Here is a 20,051-nt window from a genome sequence, read left to right as displayed (position 1 = left end):
GACCTGCCATTATTATTCTCCAGGTCATTAAGAGCTCGTAGACACCAAACATGTATAGGTTCTTTTTTATTTAAGTGATGAAAAAAAAATCCAAAGTTTGGTAAAAAAAAAAAAAAAAAAAAAAAAATGGTGCCATTTTCCGAGACCCGTAGCGTCTCCATTTTTCGGGATCTGGGGCAGGGTGAGGGCTTATTTTTTGTGAACCGAGCTGAAGTTTTTATAGATGCTATTTTGGGGTAGATCCGATGTTTTGATCGTCCGTTATTGCATTTTATTGCAATTTTACGGTGACCAAAAAACGTAATTCTGGCGTTTAGAATTTTTTTCTCATTACGCCATTTACCGATCGCATTAATTCTATTTTTATATTGATAGATCAGGCGATTCTGAACGCGGCAATACCAAATATGTGTATGTGGCGTTTATTTTATGATTTTATTTTGAATGGGGCGAAAGGGGGGTGATTTAAACTTTTAAATTTTTTTATTTTTTTTCATATTTTTTAAAACTTTTTTTTTCACTTTTTGCTTGCTTCTGTACTCTACATAGGAGACTTGAAGCAGCAACTGTCCGATCACCTCTGCTACATACAGGGAACCAGCAGATCCCCTGTATGCAGCAGAAATGGTCCTGTCCTATGAGCACCGACCACTAGATGGCCCTCATAGCAATTCCACCCGCGCCTGTTGCGGGCACATGTCAGCTGTAAGAATCAGCTGACATGTGCTTGGTTCAGTGCGGGCTCAGCGCCGGAGCCCTCACTGAACCGGAGGATAACGACATGCGCGTACTAATACGTGACATGTCGTTAAGGGGTTAAAGCTGTCAAACAGTTGCAAATCATGCACACGGGAGCGATTCAACCATATCACCGAGCAGCTGTAAATACTCGGCCCGAGCATACTCGGACAGAACATACTCGCTCAACACTAGTTAAAACAAGTTATCACCGATCCATGGGCTCTACAGGATAGGTGATCACTTATTGAGCATTTGTGTCCGAACATTGGAAAACGCACCTATCGGAAGAATGGGGAAGTTTTATCCCTGACAGAACACTTATCCCTATTTTAAAATGCTGCGGCAGGTGGGACGTCTGACCGCAGCTCTATTCATTCTCTTAGAGACTTGCAAAAAAGAGCAGCGCTCACAGCCACTGAGAGAATGAATGGATCAGTGGTCGCATCTCACATGCCACTCCAGTCTAATGGGGAGAAAAGCTCCACATTCTGCCGGTGTGTGCAAGCAGTCAGACCCCCACCAATCAATATTATCAATGATCCTGTGGAGAGGTGATTACTTGTTTTCACCGGAGAACCCCTGTAAGTGCATCTCTGCCGCTCTGGTCCAAGTATTTAATCGCTAAGGCCACGGCCCTACTATCAGTATTCGGTCAGTATCCAGTCAGTATTTTTTCTCAGGAGTGGGAGCCAAAACAGGTGATGAACAATCAGAGAAAAGGTATAATAGAAACAAGTCACCAATTCTGCATTTATCAACCATTCCTGGTTTCGGCACCCACTCCTGAGAAAAATACTGACCAAATACTGATGGTGGGGCTGTGGCCTAATGGAAAAAAATCTTTTCCTAGTTAAGATCAGCGAGAACAAAATGACCGCCATACACAGCACAGTCCACTATATCAACACCAATAATACCACATACAAAAGGGACAAATATCGCCACACCTTGACTAGATCACATATTACCACTACATAGTGACTGAATAATACCACATACAAGGAACAAATATGGCCAAACTATGACCAGACCATATATTACCACCCCAAGGTGACCAAATACTACAGTACTGATCATGAATACAAAACCACAAAACTAACAACACTGTTATTACCACCAGCGACATTATACACAGGAGCTCTGTATATAGTGCCAGTGTACAGGTAACACAGTGATCACCAGTGACATTATAGACAGGAGCTCTGTATATAGTGTATAGGTAATACAGTGATCACCAGTGACATACACAGGAGCTCTGTATATACTATATACACACGTGGTCAAAATTGTTGGTACCCCTCGTTTAATGAAAGAAAAACCCACAATGGTCACAGAAAAAACTTGAATCTGACAAAAGTAATAATAAATTAAAAATCGATGAAAATGAACAAATGAAAGACAGACATTGCTTTTCAACCCTGCTTCCACAGAATTTAAAAAAAATTAAACTCTTGAAATAGGCCTGGACAGAAATGATGGTACCCCTGAAAATAATGTGACAAAAGGGACATGTTAAATCAAGTTGTGTCCACTAATTAGCATCACAGGTGTCGACAATCTTGTAATCAGTCAGTGGGCCTGTATATAGGGCTACAGATACTCACTGTGCTGTTTGGTGACATGGTGTGTACCACACTCAACATGGACCAAAGGAAGCAAAGGAAAGAGTTGTCTCAGGAGATTAGAAAGAAAATTATAGACAAGCATGTTAAAGGTAAAGGTTATAAGACCATCTCCAAGCAGCTTGATGTTCCTGTAACTACGGTTGCACATATTATTCAGAAATTTAAGATCCATGGGACTGTAGCCAACCTCCCTGGACGTGGCCGCAGGAGGAAAATTGATAACAAATCAAAGAGACGAATAATATGAATGGTAACAAAAGAGCCCAGGAAAACTTCTAAAGAGATTAAAGGTGAACTTCAAGCTCAAGGAACATCAGTGTCAGATCGCACCATCCGTCGTTGTTTGATCTAAAGTGGACTTCATGGGAGACGACCAAGGAGTACACCATTGTTGAAAAAAAATCATAAAAAAGCCAGACTGGAATTTGCCAAACTACATGTTCACAAGTCACAAAGCTTTTAGGAGAATGCCCTATGGACAGATGAGACAAAAATGGAAGTTTTTGGCAAGGCACATCAGATCTATGTTCACAGATGGAAAAATGAAGCATATCAAGATAAGAACACTGTCCCTACTGTGAAACATGGAGGAGTCTCTTTTATGTTTTGGGGCTGGTCTGCCGCATCTGGCACAGGGTGTCTTGAATCTGTGCAGGGTACAATGAAATCTCAAGACTATCAAGGGATTCTAGAGAGAAATGTGCTGCCCAGTGTCAGAAAGCGTGGTCTCAGTCGCAGGTCATGGGTCTTGCAACAGTATTATGACCCAAAACACACAGCTAAAAACACCCAACAATGGCTAAGAAGAAAACATTGGACTATTCTGAAGTGACCTTCTATGAGCCCTGACCTAAATCCTATTGAGCATCTTTGGAAAGAGCTGAAACATGACGTCTGGAAAAGGCAACCTTCAACCATGAGACAACTGGAGCAGTTTGCTCATGAGGAGTGGCCAAAATACCTGTGGAGAGGTGCAGAAGTCTCATTGACAGTTACAGGAGTCGTTTGATTGCAGTGATTGCCTCAAAAGGTTGTTCAGCAAAATATAAAGTTAAGAAGAACCATCATTTCTGTCCAGGCCTGTTTCATCAGTTTATTTTATTTTTTTTATTCTGTGGAAGCAGAAAAGCAATGTCTGACTTTCATTTATTAATTTTCATAGATTTTTAATTTATTATTACTTTTGTCAGATTCAAGTTATTTCTGTGACCATTGTGGGTTTTTCTTTCATTAAACGAGGGGTACCAACAGTTTTGACCACGTGTGTAGTGTAAGTGTACATGTGTGTCACCCTGGCCTGGATGCCACAAGTGTAATTAAAGCTGTGTCTGAGAGCAGGGGGGAGGTTCTCTAGTCAGGGGAACATTAGCATGCAATGCCTCCTGTCTCAGGCCAGTAGGGGGAGCAGGCTGCCCCTATAAAAGCTGGTGCTGAGGGCAGGGTTAGAGAGAACCCAGATGACCTGTCTCAGGACTGAGACGTGTCTCAGCAGAGCAGGGACAGACAGTTGCACTGCACCTAAGAGGAAATGTGGCAGGAGGAGAGCCACAAGCCAGAGACAAGAGGTGAAGAGAGCCTGTCTTGGCAGATAACAGACTTAATCTACCAGACTTTGGTGTCTGAGGCTGGAAGGATTCCACATCCCCCAGCAGAGAACCAGTCCGCAAGGGACTGTATATTCCTTGGCCTAAGAAGCCTGGAGGCTCTGCAACAACAGAAGGGACCAGTAAAGCCATACAAGGCTGAGAGCAGAAAGGAACCCACGTCGCAGGCCATACAGGCGAGAAAACACGGAAAGCTCGGAAACGTGGGCTGTTACCCTATCAGGAGGAGATAGCCAGAAGGAGCGCAGAAAGCACAGTAGGCCTACACCCTCACCCTGACCAGGGCCAATTTCCCCGTTGCTCTCAGACATCCAGGTCCCCTCCTAGCCGGGACTGTTTGTGGGTCAGTTTACCTGTTTAGTAAAGACCCTGGACTGCAACCTGTTGTCTGTGTGCTCCTTGCTCCTCCAGCACTATCAGCACTGGGACTCCCACTACCATCACTCCCAACATCCATTATACTGCCCTGGGGCCGCACTCTTCCCGTGGAGAGTCACACTACCCTAGATGCACACCTCATCAGCCCCAGCGGTCTGCATGCAGCGGCGGTTCCTAATAACCGCAATCCACGGGTGGCGTAGTCGGACATTATCAGCAGAACATAGCAGACTACCATTGGCCTGACCACCCTGAGCCACGGAACCGGGTCGCCACTACTACCCCCATCGTCTCCCTATTGCCCGGATCCGAGTGCCCCACGGCCCAGGTGGCGAGTCAGCTTTGGCGTAGTCGGCAGGATTTCGTGCCCGCAACCACCGGGTACTGCGTGCCTGAAAAAGACTTTTGTAACTTACCTGTGGCAAAGTTTCCCGCCGTCCGGAGTCGTTTCCCGCCATCCGGAGCCGATTCCCGCCATCGGACGCCATCTTGGACCGTTTCCCGCCGTCTTCTGCCGCCTTCCCACCATCCGCAGCTGCTTCCCGCCATCGGACGCCATCTTCAGGACGCCGCGCGGGAAGAAGATGGGCGTGGACGTCAAAACCGCGCGAGATCCGAAGCTCCGCCCCACGCACCGACGCTGCGCAAGGTCCTGGAAGGGAGAGAGAGCGACGCTGACGTCATCAGGACGCGACGCCAGGTCCTCATCCATAGCAGCAGCAGCGGAGCCGCGGCCTACAGAAGAGGATCGTCGGAAGGTAGGCCACGCGTAACTAGGGGGGGAGGAAGATGACGGACACAGAGGCGCCCACTACCACCAACGCAGCTGCAGCAGCGGTGATGCCCTTTTCCTTGCCCTACATCCCTGGAGCGGCCTGGCTGCCCAAATACTCAGGGGAGCCCCATGCCCTAACTGACTTCAAGGAAAGGCTATACAGTTTGTTCCACGTTTACCCCCTGACAGAGGAACAGAAGGTCAGCATATTAACAGGGCAGTTAACTGGCGCAGCCCAGCGGGAGGTAAAATCATGGCCCACTGAGGAGAAAAGGACTGTGAAGGGTATTCTGGCCCAGCTGCGGGGTACCTTTGACACACGTACCTCCGCTGAGATTAAAATGAGGTTCTATGGATGTAAGCAGCGGGCACAGGACAGCATCAGAGACTATGCCCTAAATCTGCAGGAAGCCTTGAGGGCTATTCAACAAACTGACCCTGGCAGTGTGCAGGAAACGGATAAGCTGCTAACAGAACAATTCATAGAAGGTCTGCTGTCTAGCGCCCACAGGGCCCAACTGCGCCTCATGTTCTTTCAGAACCCCGACCTGACCTTTGCCCAATTTAAGGACAGGGCCATAAGGGTGCTCCGTGAATCTGCAACCAGTAGCGCTATAAACCCCCGGCGCCCTACTATCACTTACCACCAGGAGGCGGCGCCCTCCTCTATGGACTCCGTGGAGGCTGATGCACAGGCCCTGAACCAAGCCCCGTCGAAAGATCTGCACCACCAAGTCCAGGAGCTGACCAGGAGCGTCGCGGCGTTGACCAGGACCGTCCAGGCGTTGCAAGTGCACCCGTCAAGACCCATCGAGCTGGCTTCAAGTCCGGAGAATGTCCCATGGCGTCGACAGAGGAGGATCCCGTCGTTCCGAGGGAGGCCCACAGACCGCTACGCAGAGGATGGACAGCCCATTTGCCGTCGATGCAACCAGCCCGGACACATTTCCAGGTACTGTAATTTAAACGGGTCCAACCTGGGGCAGAGGGCCAACCCCCAGGCATAAGATCACCAGGCCCTTACAATTGGCGTAATAAGTACGTTGGGGGGCGCCCGGTTTTACCCGTGGTGCTGGACGGTATCCCCATGAGCGCCTTGCTGGATACTGGGTCACAAGTAACCACTATCCCTTATGTACTTTTTAAGCAGTATTGGACTGATGCTGATATCACACGGTATCCAGACGGTAACTTGAGCATCATCGCCAGTAATGGCTTACCCGTGCCGCAGATGGGGTTCAAGGAGATGACCATTAAGATTGGTAAAGTTGAACTACCGGCACAGGGAGTGATTATTGTGGACATTGACCGTCATGAAAGTCACCCTAAAATAACTGTGGGTACTAACGTGATTGAAAATTGTCTTTCAGAGGTAATTGTAATCTTACAACAGGTGGCGGTGAATGCTAGTTCCAGCCAACAGAGAATCCTCAACAAGGAGATAAAGGCCCTGATGAGACGGCAGCAGGTAGAACTGTCTGGTGGTGAGATCGGTAGCGTAAGACTGAGTGACCCATTCCCCATTTCCATGCCTCCCAAAAGTGAAATGATGATCTGGTGTCGGACTGCAATCGGGTTGAGAGGTAGAGACTACCAAGACATGGTAGAACCCGTGTACTCAGACAGCAGGCCCACCATTTTGACAGCCCGGGGGGTGGTTGATGTCCGTCATGGGAGGGTGCCCGTCCGCATCCTCAACATTGGGGAGAGGGAGGTACACTTACCCAGGTACGCTACACTTGCCAAGCTGTTTGTGGTCGAACACAAAGCTATCAGGGCCGTGGAACCTTTGCCTCCATCTCCACAGGCGGAGAGTAATGGCTCCCAGAAACAAAAGGAGGACTGGTGCCAGAAACTCCACGTGGGTGCTGACTCCACTCCCCTGCACCAAAAACAAGGAGTCTACTGGGTGGTACAGGAGTACGAGAGAGTCTTTAGTAAGCACCAGCTAGACTTCGGCAGAGTAAAGGGGATAGAACACCACATCCCCACAGGGAGCCACCCACCGATAAAAGAGAGGCACAGACCTGTACCCCCTGCACATTATCAGAACGCAAGGGGCATGCTAAGAGAGATGAAAGAAGCTGGGGTTATTAGAGACAGCTGTAGCCCCTGGGCAGCCCCCTTGGTTCTGGTCAAAAAGAAAGACGGCACCATGAGAATGTGCGTCGACTATAGACAAATCAACCGTATCACTCACAAAGACGCATATCCGCTGCCTAGAATAGAGGAGTCTTTAGCCGCACTAAAATCAGCTAACTTCTTTTCTACTTTGGACCTTACTAGCGGGTACTGGCAGGTTCCTGTGGCAGAGGCTGACAAGGAGAAGACCGCCTTCACCACCCCGATGGGACTGAGCGAATTCAACTGCATGCCTTTCGGGCTCTGCAACGCACCAGGGACCTTCCAGCGGCTGATGGAATGCTGTCTAGGGCACCGAAACTTCGAGACGGTCCTCCTTTACCTGGACGACGTGATCGTCTATTCGAAGACCTACGAGGACCATCTGAAGCACCTGGCCGAGGTGTTCGAAGCCCTGGCAGGCTATGGCCTGAAGGTGAAACCATCGAAGTGTCACCTGCTGAAACCAAAGGTCCAGTACCTAGGGCACGTGGTAAGCGCGGAAGGAGTGGCCCCCGACCCTGACAAGGTCACGGCAATCAAGAGCTGGCCAAGCCCCTCGAACATCAAAGAGGTGAGACAGTTTCTCGGGTTGGTAGGCTACTACCGAAGATTCATCCCCGGGTTCACCAAGATGGCAGCTCCTATGCAGGACCTCCTGATCGGACAGTCTAAGTCCAGGAGCCAAAAGCCGCCCTTCAAGTGGGATAAACCGGAAGAGGAGTCCTTCCGCCAGCTAAAGATGGCCCTCACAGGGGATGAGATCCTGGCCTACCCTGATTATGGCCAGCCTTTCATTCTCCACACAGATGCCAGTAATGTGGGACTGGGAGCCGTATTGTCCCAAAACCAACAGGGCAGATAACAGGTGATCGCATACGCCAGCCGGAAGCTGAGGCCCACCGAAAGGAACCCGGAGAATTACAGCTCCTTCAAGCTAGAATTCTTGGCGGTGGTGTGGGCCGTGACGGAACGCTTCAAGCATTACCTGGCCTCCGCAAAGTTCACCGTGTACACGGACAACAACCCGTTGACACACCTGGACAATGCAAGACTGGGTGCCCTGGAACAGCGGTGGATGGCCCGTCTCTCCAACTATGACTTCGTGATCAAGTACCGGGCAGGCAAAACCAACGCCAACGCGGACGCCCTATCAAGGGTGCCTCACTTACCTGAAGGTGATGAAGACCCAGAAGAGCTGGAGGAGGTAGAACTCCCCGCGTTTCACCGGTATGGAGCCGCTCAACACTCTCACCGCGTGAAGGAGGAGGATCTAACAACTGTGATGATGAATCCCCTACCTCACCACAGCTGGGCCGAGACCCAAGATAGTGACCCTGCAGTCCGCCTGGTGAAAGATCTGCTGACCCGGGAAGATGCCTGCTTAGATCCAGATGCCCCAGAGGAAGCCAAGCAGCTATGGAAGGAGAAGAGCAAGCTGTTCCTCTACGAAGGCAAGTTGTGCAGAAGGATTGTCAACCACCGGACGCACGAGCTGACCTAGCAAGTCGTGGTCCCAAGGAGGGATGCAGCTATGGTCCTGGGGGCTTACCATGACAGAGCGGGACACTTCGGTTGGAAGAAACTGGAGTTCCTACTAAGAGGAAGATTCTTTTGGGTCGGCATGAGAGGAGCTGTAGAAAAATGGTGCAGAGACTGTGGCCCTTGTCACCTAAGGAGGAAGGACCGTGCCAGCCAGAAGACACCCTTGAGGCCCATCGTCACCACGCAGCCTCTTGAGCTGGTAGCTCTGGACCACGTCAAATTGGCTCCCAGCCGGTCAGGATACATCTATGCCCTGACAATCGTGGACCACTATTCCCGTTTTCTAGTGGTGGTCCCGGTAAAGGACTTGACAGCCCAAACAGCGGCCAGAGCCTTCCAGCAATATTTCTGCCGTCCACACTTGTATCCGGAACAGGTCCTGACAGACCAGGGTCCAGCGTTCGAGGCTGAAATCTTCCAGGAGTTCTGCAACCTCTATGGCTGTAAGAAGATTCGTACAACGCCTTACCACCCACAAACCAACGGGATGTGTGAGAAGATGAACAATATAGTCATTGATCTCCTGAAGACGTTGCCCCTGGAGGAACGCAGCCTGTGGCCAGAAAAACTGCCGGACCTGATAGACCTATACAACAATATCCCGGTGAATGCTACAAACTGCACCCCGGCTTACCTGATGCGAGCTAGACCAGGAAAGCTGCCCGTAGACCTGGAGATGGGAGTCCTAATACCTGAGGACACCTCCCCGGATGCGGACTGGGATACGGAAAGGCAACTGCAGTACAAGAAGGTACAGGAGAGTGTGGAGAAGAGCCTGGCCCAGGTGAGAGAGAAGCAAGAAAGACTCTTCAATCAACACGCCCCTGCTAGTCCCCTAGAACCTGGTGAGCAAGTCCTAAAGCGAAAAAGAAGGCTACATAAGTTGGACGACCAGTGGGAAAGGGAACCCTACACCGTACTGCAGTCTGACCACGACAACCCAAAGGTGTGCGTAATCACCAAGGACGGAGGAGAAACCACTAGTGTCGTCTCCAGAGACCATCTCAAAAGGTGCCCTGAGCAACTCCGTAGTGCAGAAGAGGATCAGAGTGACCGTGAACCCGCAGAGGACAAAGAAGAAATGATCAGCACCGTTCTCGGAGAGTTCCCTCAGTCCTGGACTCGCATAAATGATGCCATAGTGGTACCTGTCCTGCATTTCCTGCAACCGGCACAGCAACAACCAACACCAGAGCCGGAAGGTGAAGAGGAGCAAGCAGTTCCAGAGGCAGAAGAGCCTGTACCAGCAGCCCAGGAGAGTCAACCCTCTGCTGACAGTGAGCCTGCCATGCCTGCGGTAAGCCAAAGGACCCGCAGACAGCTGCCTGCCCTACCTGTACACCCAGCTGGTAGCTGCACCCCTAACGCTAGTGGGGAAAGCCAAGTCAGTCCACCACCAGACAGTGGGCTACGTAGGTCAACCAGGAGCACAAAGGGACAGATACCCGCTCGCTGGAGAATATAGAGTGTACTAAAATTGTAAATAACCCTGTTGCCAAATGTTGAATTGTTTGCAAAGTTACATGCATGTTTGGTAATACTCTGTTTCAGTTTCTTGCAGCTACCGTAAGGACTCACAGGTTATGGACTTTTTATAACCGGGACCTTGTATGGACTGCGTTCAGAGCCTAACCCAGGAATGAACTAAGACTGTGAAGGACTTGGGGTAGGACAGACCCCCACCTGGTTAAGGCTCCCCGTTGTGCTGGTGATATGGACACCCGGTCACAGGCCACACTGTGACCTTAAGAACTCAATTTGTGCGTCGTCTGTCTATTAATGTTTTATTGTTATGCATATTGTCTTTGTTTACTGTTTAGTCCCGGAGTACTAAATTTCACTAGGGGGGAATGTGTCACCCTGGCCGGGATGCGACAAGTGTAATTAAAGCTGTGTCTGAGAGCAGGGGGGAGGTTCTCTAGTCAGGGGAACATTAGCATGCAATGCCTCCTGTCTCAGGCCAGTAGGGGGAGCAGGCTGCCCCTATAAAAGCTGGTGCTGGGGGCAGGGTTAGAGAGAACCCAGATGACCTGTCTCAGGACTGAGACGTGTCTCAGCAGAGCAGGGACAGACAGTTGCACTGCACCTAAGAGGAAGTGTGGCAGGAGGAGAGCCACAAGCCAGAGACAAGAGGCGAAGCAAGCCTGTCTTGGCAGATAACAGACTTAATCTACCAGACTTTGGTGTCTGAGGCTGGAAGGATTCCACATCCCCCAGCAGAGAACCAATCCGCAAGGGACTGTATATTCCTTGGCCTAAGAAGCCTGGAGGCCCTGCCACAACAGAAGGGACCAGTAAAGCCATACAAGGCTGGGAGCAGAAAGGAACCCACGTCGCAGGCCATACAGGCGAGAAAACACGGAAAGCTCGGAAACGTGGGCTGTTACCCTATCAGGAGGAGATAGCCAGAAGGAGTGCAGAAAGCACGGTAGGCCTACACCCTCACCCTGACCAGGGCCAATTTCCCCGTTGCTCTCAGACATCCAGGTCCCCTCCTAGCCGGGACTGTTTGTGGGTCAGTTTACCTGTTTAGTAAAGACCCTGGACTGCAACCTGTTGTCTGTGTGCTCCTTGCTCCTCCAGCACAATCAGCACTGGGACTCCCACTACCATCACTCCCAACATCCATTATACTGCCCTGGGGCCGCACTCTTCCCGTGGAGAGTCACACTACCCTAGCTGCACACCTCATCAGCCCCAGCGGTCTGCATGCAGCGGCGGTTCCTAATAACCGCAATCCACGGGTGGCGTAGTCGGACATTATCAGCAGAACATAGCAGACTACCATTGGCCTGACCACCCTGAGCCACAGAACCGGGTCGCCACTACTACCCCCATCGTCTCCCTATTGCACGGATCCGAGTGCCCCACGGCCCAGGGGGCGAGTCACATGTAATACACTGACTCACCAGTGACGTCTCTAGGTGAAGTCCTTCATCTTCGCTTTTCTTCTTCATCTGGCACAGACGGCCATCACTTCTTCCAGCCAGGAATCATCTCTGCAGAAAATAACACACAGTTATCAATAACTGATCTCTTCTAGGGAATATTCCCACTCCACCCCCCGACTTCTACACTACACCAGTTGAAGAAAAAAAGTGATATAGTGCCGCCCTGCACAGTAACAGGAGCCCGCTTTTGTCCTATCCCATGGAAAACAATTTCCTAAAAAGTAAATTATATTACAGAAGTAATAATGTCTCTAATTGGACTCTAAAATAATAATGTTCCTCACTGGCCACCATAAACTAATAAAGTATGTTCCTCAATCTGGCACCAAACAGTAATTAAGTCCCTTGTTCAGCCTGGCACCCCCATATATCCATCCTGGCCCCCCCTTCCCTGCATATATCCATCCTGACACCCCCCATATATCCCTTCTGGCCCCCATATGTCCAGTGTGACCCCTCCATATATTTATCCTAGCCCACATGTATCGAGCCTGCCCCCTCCCATATACCCATCCTAGTCCCCCATGTGGCCCTCCTGTTCCCCCCATATATCCATCCTGGCCTCCATGTGTCCAGCCTGCCCCCCCACATATCCATCCTGGCCTCCATGTTTCCAGCCTGCCCCCCCATATATCTGTCCTGGCCTCCATGTGTCCAGCCTGCCCCCTCCCATATATCTGTCCTAAAGCCCAATGTGTCAAGCCTGCCCCCCCATATATCCATCCTGGCCTCCATGTGTCCAGCATGCCCCCCCTACATATCCATCCTGGCCTCCATGTGTCCAGCCTGCCCCCCCCAATATATCCATCCTGGCCTCCATGTTTCCAGCCTGCCCCCCCATATATCCATCCTGGCCTCCATGTGTCCAGCCTGCCCCCTCATATATCCATCCTGCCCTTCCCCCCTGCATATATCCATCCTGACACCCCCCCATATATCCATACTGGCCCCCATATGTCCAGCGTGGCCCCTCCATATATTTATCCTAGCCCACGTGTATCGAGCCTGCCCCCCCACATACCTATCCTAGCCCCCCATGTGTCCAGCCTGCCCCCCATATATCCATCCTGGCCATCATGTGTCCAGCCTGCCCCGCCCCCCATATATCCGGCCCCCCATATATCCATCCCCCTCACATATCCATCCTGGCCTCCATGTGTCCAGCCTGCCCCACCATATAGCCATCCTGCCCACCCTTTCCCATGTGTCCAGCCAGGCTCCCCCTTATGTGTCCAGCCAGGCTCCCCCCCTTGTGTGTCCAGCCAGGGTTCCCCCTTGTGTGTCCAGCCAGGCTCTCACCCTTGTGTGTCCAGCCAGTGTTCCCCCTTGTGTGTCCAGCCAGGGTTCCCCCTTGTGTGTCCAGCCAGGGTTCCCTCTTGTGTGTCCAGTCAGGGCTTCCCCTTGTGTGTCCAGCCAGGGCTCCCCCTTGTGGGTCCAGCCAGGGTTCCCCCTTGTGTGTCCATCCAGCTCCCCCCTTGTGTGTCCAGCCAGGGCTCCCCCTTGTGTGTCCAGTCAGGGCTCCCCCTTGTGTGTCCAGCCAGGGCTTCTCCTTGTGTGTCCAGCCAGGGCTCCCCCTTGTGTGTCCAGCCAGGGTTCCCCCTTGTGTGTCCAGCCAGGGCTCCCCCTTGTGTGTCCAGCAAGGCCCCCCTTGTGTGTCCATCCGGTCCCCCCCTTGTGTGTCCAGCCAGGGTCCCCCCTTGTGTGTCTAGCCGGGCCCACCCTTGTGTGTCCAGCCAGGGGCCCATCCCATTCTGCATCCACTCATATACACACAGACACACACACAGACACCTCTTACCTTCCTGCTCTCCCGTGCGGTGTCCTCCTTCTCCGGCGGCTGAGTTGCGCGCCTCCTTCACTGCAGGCGCATGACGATGACGTCATACGCCGGCCGGGGAAGGGAGACGCGCAGCTTCAGCTGCTTCACTGGGACGTGTGTCACGGCGGTTCAGGTAATGAACGCCGCGTGAGCGCGTCCCTGCATACACTGTGCCTGCGCTTTTAAAGGGCCCGTGCCCCTTAAAACCGCAGGTTTTTTATTTTTTCATTCTCTTCTCCCCCTCTCCTCTGCAGAAGGGTACCCCGCCAGCCCAGTCCCTCCCTGTTGATGACTTATCCTAAAATCGGTCATTAATATATAAGTCCTGGACAGTCCCGTTAAGCTTGTTTTACCTAGTTATAAAAGCCCTTTAAGTCCTCATTATAAGGTAAGGTATGAATGGATCTAATTAAATTCTCCAAAGAGAACTATTTATACATTTTAGTCACTGTGAGCTTTCTACAAGATATTGCGGGCAGTATATAGCGAATATACGGACACAGAGCCATTCGCCGGCTCAGATTGCCAATAAGCACCTTGTAAATATGAGACCTTGACATCATAGGTTACTTGGCTTAATATGAAATTGTCCCTCATGTGTACCGCATTGTGGGCAGGGACTATATGTACATCACTGCAGAATATGTTGGCAATAAAAAGTCAACAGAAATGAATATCATGCAGATCCTCACCAGGACTCCAGCAGTGTCACCATCCTGCCACCATACAGCTATAGAAGGACAATAAACCTGCAGGGTTCTCCCCTCAGTTATTTTTCCTTTAATTTTATTATCTGTTTCTTACTCACAGTGAAAGAACAGTCATCAGATATTTTATTGTTCACTTTTTATTTTACAGTCTCAGCTCTGAAGAATAGAACGTCTTATGAATAAATGACAGCTCACTTATTACAGTGGTGGCCAAAAGTATTGGCACCCCTGCAATTCTATCAGATAATACTCAGTTTCTTCCTGAAAATGATTGCAATCACAAATTCTTTGGTATTATTATCTTCATTTAATTTGCTTGCAAGGAAAAAATACAAAAGAGAATGAAGCAAAAATCAAAACCTTGATCATTTCACACAAAACTCCAAAAATGGGCCAGACAAAAAGTATTGGCACCCTCAGCCTAATACTTGGTTGCACAACCTTTAGCCAAAATAACTGCGAACAACCGCTTCCGGTAACCATCAATGAGTTTCTTACAATGCTCTGCTGGAATCGTAGACCATTCTTCTTTGGCAAACTGCTCCAGGTCCCTGATATTTGAAGGGTGCCTTCTCCAAACTGCCATTTTGTGATCTCTCCACAGGTGTTCTATGGGATTCAGGTCTGGACTCATTGCTGGCCACCTTAGAAGTCTCCAGTGCTTTGTCTAAAACCATTTTATAGTGCTTTTGGAAGTGTGTTTTGGGTCATTGTCCTGCTGGAAGACCCATGACCTCTAAGGGCGACCCAGCTTTCTCACACTGGGCCCTACATTATGCTGCAAAATTTGTTGGTAGTCTTCAGACTTCATAATGCCATGCACACGGTCAAGCAGTCCAGTGCCAGAGGCAGCAAAGCAACCCCAAAACATCAGGGAACCTCCGCCATGTTTGACTGTAGGGACCATGTTCTTTTCTTTGAATGCCTCTTTTTTTTTCCTGTACACTCTATGTTGATGGTTTTTCCCAAAAAGCTCGACTTTTGTCTCATCTGACCAGAGAACATTCTTCCAAAACATAGTAACATAGTTTGTAAACATAGTTAGTAAAAGCCGAATAAAGACTTGCGTCCATCAAGTTCGACCTGTTAGTTCTGTAATTGGTAAAGTTGATCCAGAGGAGGGCAAAACCCCCAAATGATTTGGCCAATCTTCACCTGAGGAAAAATTCCCTCCTGACTCTGAAACCAGCAGTCAGAATAAATCCCTGTATCAACTTACTATTTTATTTTATTTTTAAGTATATGCTGAAATCTGCCTGGTATCTAGAAATGCATCCAGTCCCCGCTTGAACTGGTGTAGTGAATCCGACATTACCGTCTCCTCACTCAGTGAATTCCATATTCTCACTGCTCTTACCGTAAAGAACCCCTTCCTATGCTGGTGCTGAAACCTTTTCTCTTCCAGTCTTAGTGAATGCCCTCTTGTTACCGTAATATCCCTCCTTTTGAACAAATCCCTGGCAAGGTCTCTATACTGTCCCCCAACATATTTGTACACATTTATTATGTCCCCCCTCAACCTTCTCTTTTCCAGGCTGAATAGTCCTAGTTTTGCCAACCTCTCTGGGTATTGCAGTCCCTCCATTCCCTTTATTAATTTTGTTGCCCTCCTTTGTACCTTTTCAAGCTCATTTATATCCTTTCTATATATTGGGGCCCATAACTGAGCACAGTATTCCAAGTGTGGTCTGACCAGTGCTTTGTACAGTGGAAGAACAATGTTCTCATCCTTTGCAGCTATACCTCTTCTGATACATCCCATTACCCTGTTTGCCCTTACAGCAGCGGCCTGACTTTGGGCACTCCAATTTAGTTTGCTATCAATCAAGATGCCCAAGTCCTTCTCCATCTCTGAATTCCCCAATGATTTCCCATTCAGTGAGTACTGGTGACTTCCATTTTTCCTTCCCATATGTATGACCTTACATTTCTCCTCGTTAAACCTCATTTGCCATTTAATGCTCCACCTACCCAGCTTATCCAAATCCCTCTGTAGGTCTGCACTGTCCTCTTTTGTATTAATTGTTTTACATAACTTTGTGTCATCTGCAAATATTGATATTTTACTATTTATCCCGTTGACTATGTCGTTAATAAAGATATTAAATAACATTGGGCCTAGTACAGACCCCTGTGGTACCCCACTAGTGACGCTTACCCAATCTGAGTATATTCCATTTATAACCACCCTCTGCCTTCTATCCTTTAGCCAGTTAGCTACCCACTTGCAGACATTTTCCCCCAGCCCCATCATTCTCATTTTGAATATTGGCACTACATTCGCCTGTCGCCAATCAAGTGGCACAGACCCAGTCTCAACAGAGTCCTTAAATATAAGATATAACGGTCTGTCTATCACATTACTTAGTTCCCTTAGTACCCGTGGGTGTATGCCATCAGGTCCTGGTGATTTGTTTATTTTAATGTTACTGAGGCGTTTCTGTACCCCAGCTTGGGTTAGATTTGTCATACTTAGTGGAGGATTAAGTTTGTCACTTCTCATTTCTCCTGTTAGTTCGATTTCCTTTGTGAAAGTTGTCGAAAAAAAATTATTTAATAGATTAGCTTTATCCTCATCTTTCTCTATGATTTTGCCTTCCTCACTTTTTATCGGTCCAATATTATCCGATTTAATCCTTTTACTATTTATATGCGTAAAGAACAGTTTGGGATTTGATCTACTTTCCCTAGCAATACGTCTCTCTGTTTCCTCCTTCGCTATTTTTATTTGTTTTTTACAGGTTCTCGTTTTTTCCTTGTAACACATTAGTGCCTCCTTACTGTTTTCCTGTTTTAATCTCTTGAATGCCTCTTTTTTGCTATTTAACGCGCCTTTTACGTTCTTGTTCAACCATATTGGTTTCCTCTTATTTCTGGCCCTTTTATTCCCATACGGTATATACCTCTCGCACTGAGTATTCAGAATTCTTTTGAAGGTTTCCCATTTACTATTCGTATTCCTTTGATTAAGAACTTTGTCCCAGTCAATAAGTTGAAGGCTTTCTTTCAGCTGATCAAACTTCGCCCTCCTAAAGTTTAATGTTTTTGTTGTTCCCTTATTGATAACCCTACTGAAGGGCATTTTGAAGTCGATAATATTATGGTCGCTATTACCTAGGTGCCCCCCTATCTGTACCTCAGTTATTCTATCAGGCCTATTAGTCAATATTAAGTCCAACACGGCCTTCCCTCTCGTTGGTTCCTGCACTAGTTGGGAGAGATAATTATCCTTAATATTTGTCAAGAACCTTTTTCCTTTCTGAGATCTACAGGTTTCTGTTTCCCAGTCAATATCCGGGTAGTTGAATTCCCCCATTACAATCACTTCATTATGTTTTGCTACTTTGTCTATTTGTCCTAATAGCAGTTTCTCATTCTCCTCTGTTATATTGGGTGGCTTATAGCAGACCCCCAGTAATATTTTATTATTATTTTTAGTTCCCTCTATCTCTACCCACATGGACTCGACCCCCTCTTCTCCCTCTCCTATATCTTCCCTTAGTCTGGGTTTTAGACATGACTTTACATATAAGCAGACTCCTCCGCCTTTCCCCTGTTTCCGGTCCCTTCTAAATAAACTATAAGCTAATAAATTTACCACCCAGTCGTAGCTATCGTCTAGCCAAGTCTCTGTTATACCTACGATGTCATACCTCTCCTCCGATATAAGCGCCTGCAGCTCATCCGCCTTATTGGTCAGGCTTCTTGCGTTGGTCAGCATGCAAGATAAAACTTTGGGGTTATTTATTCTTCTCTAACGATCTAACTGTACTATCCCCACCCCCCTCTCCACCCTCATTATATTCACTTCTCCCCTTCCCCCTTGCTTGCCTCACATCCCACCTATTTCCTTGGTTCCCCCCCCCCCGTCTCTAGTTTAAAAACTCCTCCAACCTATTAGCCATCTTCTTCCCCAGCACCGCTGCACCCTCCCCATTGAGGTGCAGCCCGTCCCTACGGTAGAGCCTGTAGCCGACCGCGAAGTCGGCCCAGTTCTCCATGAACCCAAACCCTTCTGCCTTGCACCAACTCTTTAGCCACTTATTCACCTCCCTAACTTCCCGTTGGCGCTCCTGTGTGGCTCGCGGGATTGGTAGTATTTCTGAGAAAACTACCTTGGAGGTCCTTGCCCTAAGCTTCCTACCTAGGTCCCTGAAATTATTTTTAAGGACCTTCCATCTACCACTCACTTTGTCATTGGTGCCGATGTGGACCATGACCGCTGGGTCTTCGTCAGCCCCACCCAGTAACCTGTCAACCCGATCCGCGATGTGCCGGACTCGAGCGCCAGGGAGGCAGCACACCGTTCGGCGATCCCGGTCTTTGTGACAGATTGCCCTGTCTGTCCCCCTAATAATAGAGTCACCCACTACCAGAACCTGTCTTGCCTGCCCTACACTTCCCCCCTCCCCCTCATTACTGGAGCATACACTCCCCCGGCGGTCAGAGGATCTGTCGTGCTCCAATAATGCCGGTTCTGAACCAGCCTTCCTATACTTCTTCCCTCTATCCCTCCTAACTGTTATCCAGCTCCCTGCCTGTTCAGCCTGCACTTCCCCTCTATGCTCCACCCCCAGTATTGACCCATTGAGTGTCTGCTCGGTGAGCAGCAAACTCCGTTCCATGTTGTCGATGCTCCTCAGTACCGCTATTTGAGCACTTAGATCCAGAATTTGGGCTTCCAAGTGCACGATATGCTCACATCTCTCGCAGCAGTATGGATCCTCGAGCGGTTGCTCACGGAATGCATACATTGCGCAAGATGTACACTGCACGGCTCCGGCCAAAATGGACGTCATTCTAAATATGGGGATACAGTCAGTATATATATATACAAGCACAAAACACAATTATTTATATATAGGTGTATGGATGGGGATAAATTGGGGATGTGCAAGTGTATCAATTAGATATCGGCGGGGGATCAGTTAAGTATGGCCGGGGTATCAATTAAGTATCAAGTATGGACGGGGGAATCAGATAAGTAGGTCAGGTGGATTAATTAAGTAAAAAGTAAAGTAAAGAAAGAATGAAATACAGTCAGCAATTCAGTCCTAAGTCCTCCCTTCCAAACTCCCTGAATCCAAAGTCACTGAAAAACAAGTCACACACTTACTTTCGTTCGCACTTACGCTCCAGACACACGCAGCTCGTTCACACTCGCAAACTAAGAGATTTAAAGAGTTTTTTTTTTTTTTTTTTTTCTTCCTTTTCCAGCAATGTACCCTTCACCTCAATGCACTTCCAAAGGGAAGGAGAAGCTTCTCAATTTATGGATTTATTTTGCATACAAGAAAAGCTGATGAAACGCTGAAGATAAAAACTGACCACTTTCAGACATTTTTTGCATATACGATAAGTCACTGACATCTGATTAAGGCCTAAGGCCCCGTTCACATGTCAGGTTTTAATCAGTGTTTTTTTCTAATTTTCATCTGATTTCAGTCAGTGTGGCAGTTTTTCTTCTCAGTGGGGCATATTTTTTTATATGTAAAGTAAAAAGCTAAAGGTTTCCTAGCCTCGCTTGCCCGGCCTATAGACACTGGAAAACAGGCAGTACAGGCAACATGGTTGGTTCTGGCCATTTTTTCTGACAGACTCATTGACTTCAATAGATGATCTTTATCTACAAATCAGATGAAAATCGGACCGGTCTCAGTTCTGATTTACAGATCAATCGTCCACAAAAAATAGAGATGTAAACCTGTCCCCGGTCTATAACGGAGCATATTCTACCTGTTAGAGAAATAACCAGACGTGAAAAGAGCCATGTGCTATTCTT

This window comes from Phyllobates terribilis, unplaced genomic scaffold (assembly GCF_046119375.1).
Source record: "Phyllobates terribilis strain yellow unplaced genomic scaffold, ASM4611937v1 Scaffold_46__1_contigs__length_10046794, whole genome shotgun sequence".
NCBI lineage: Eukaryota > Metazoa > Chordata > Amphibia > Anura > Dendrobatidae > Phyllobates > Phyllobates terribilis.
Note: the sequence above shows the minus strand (reverse complement) of the source record.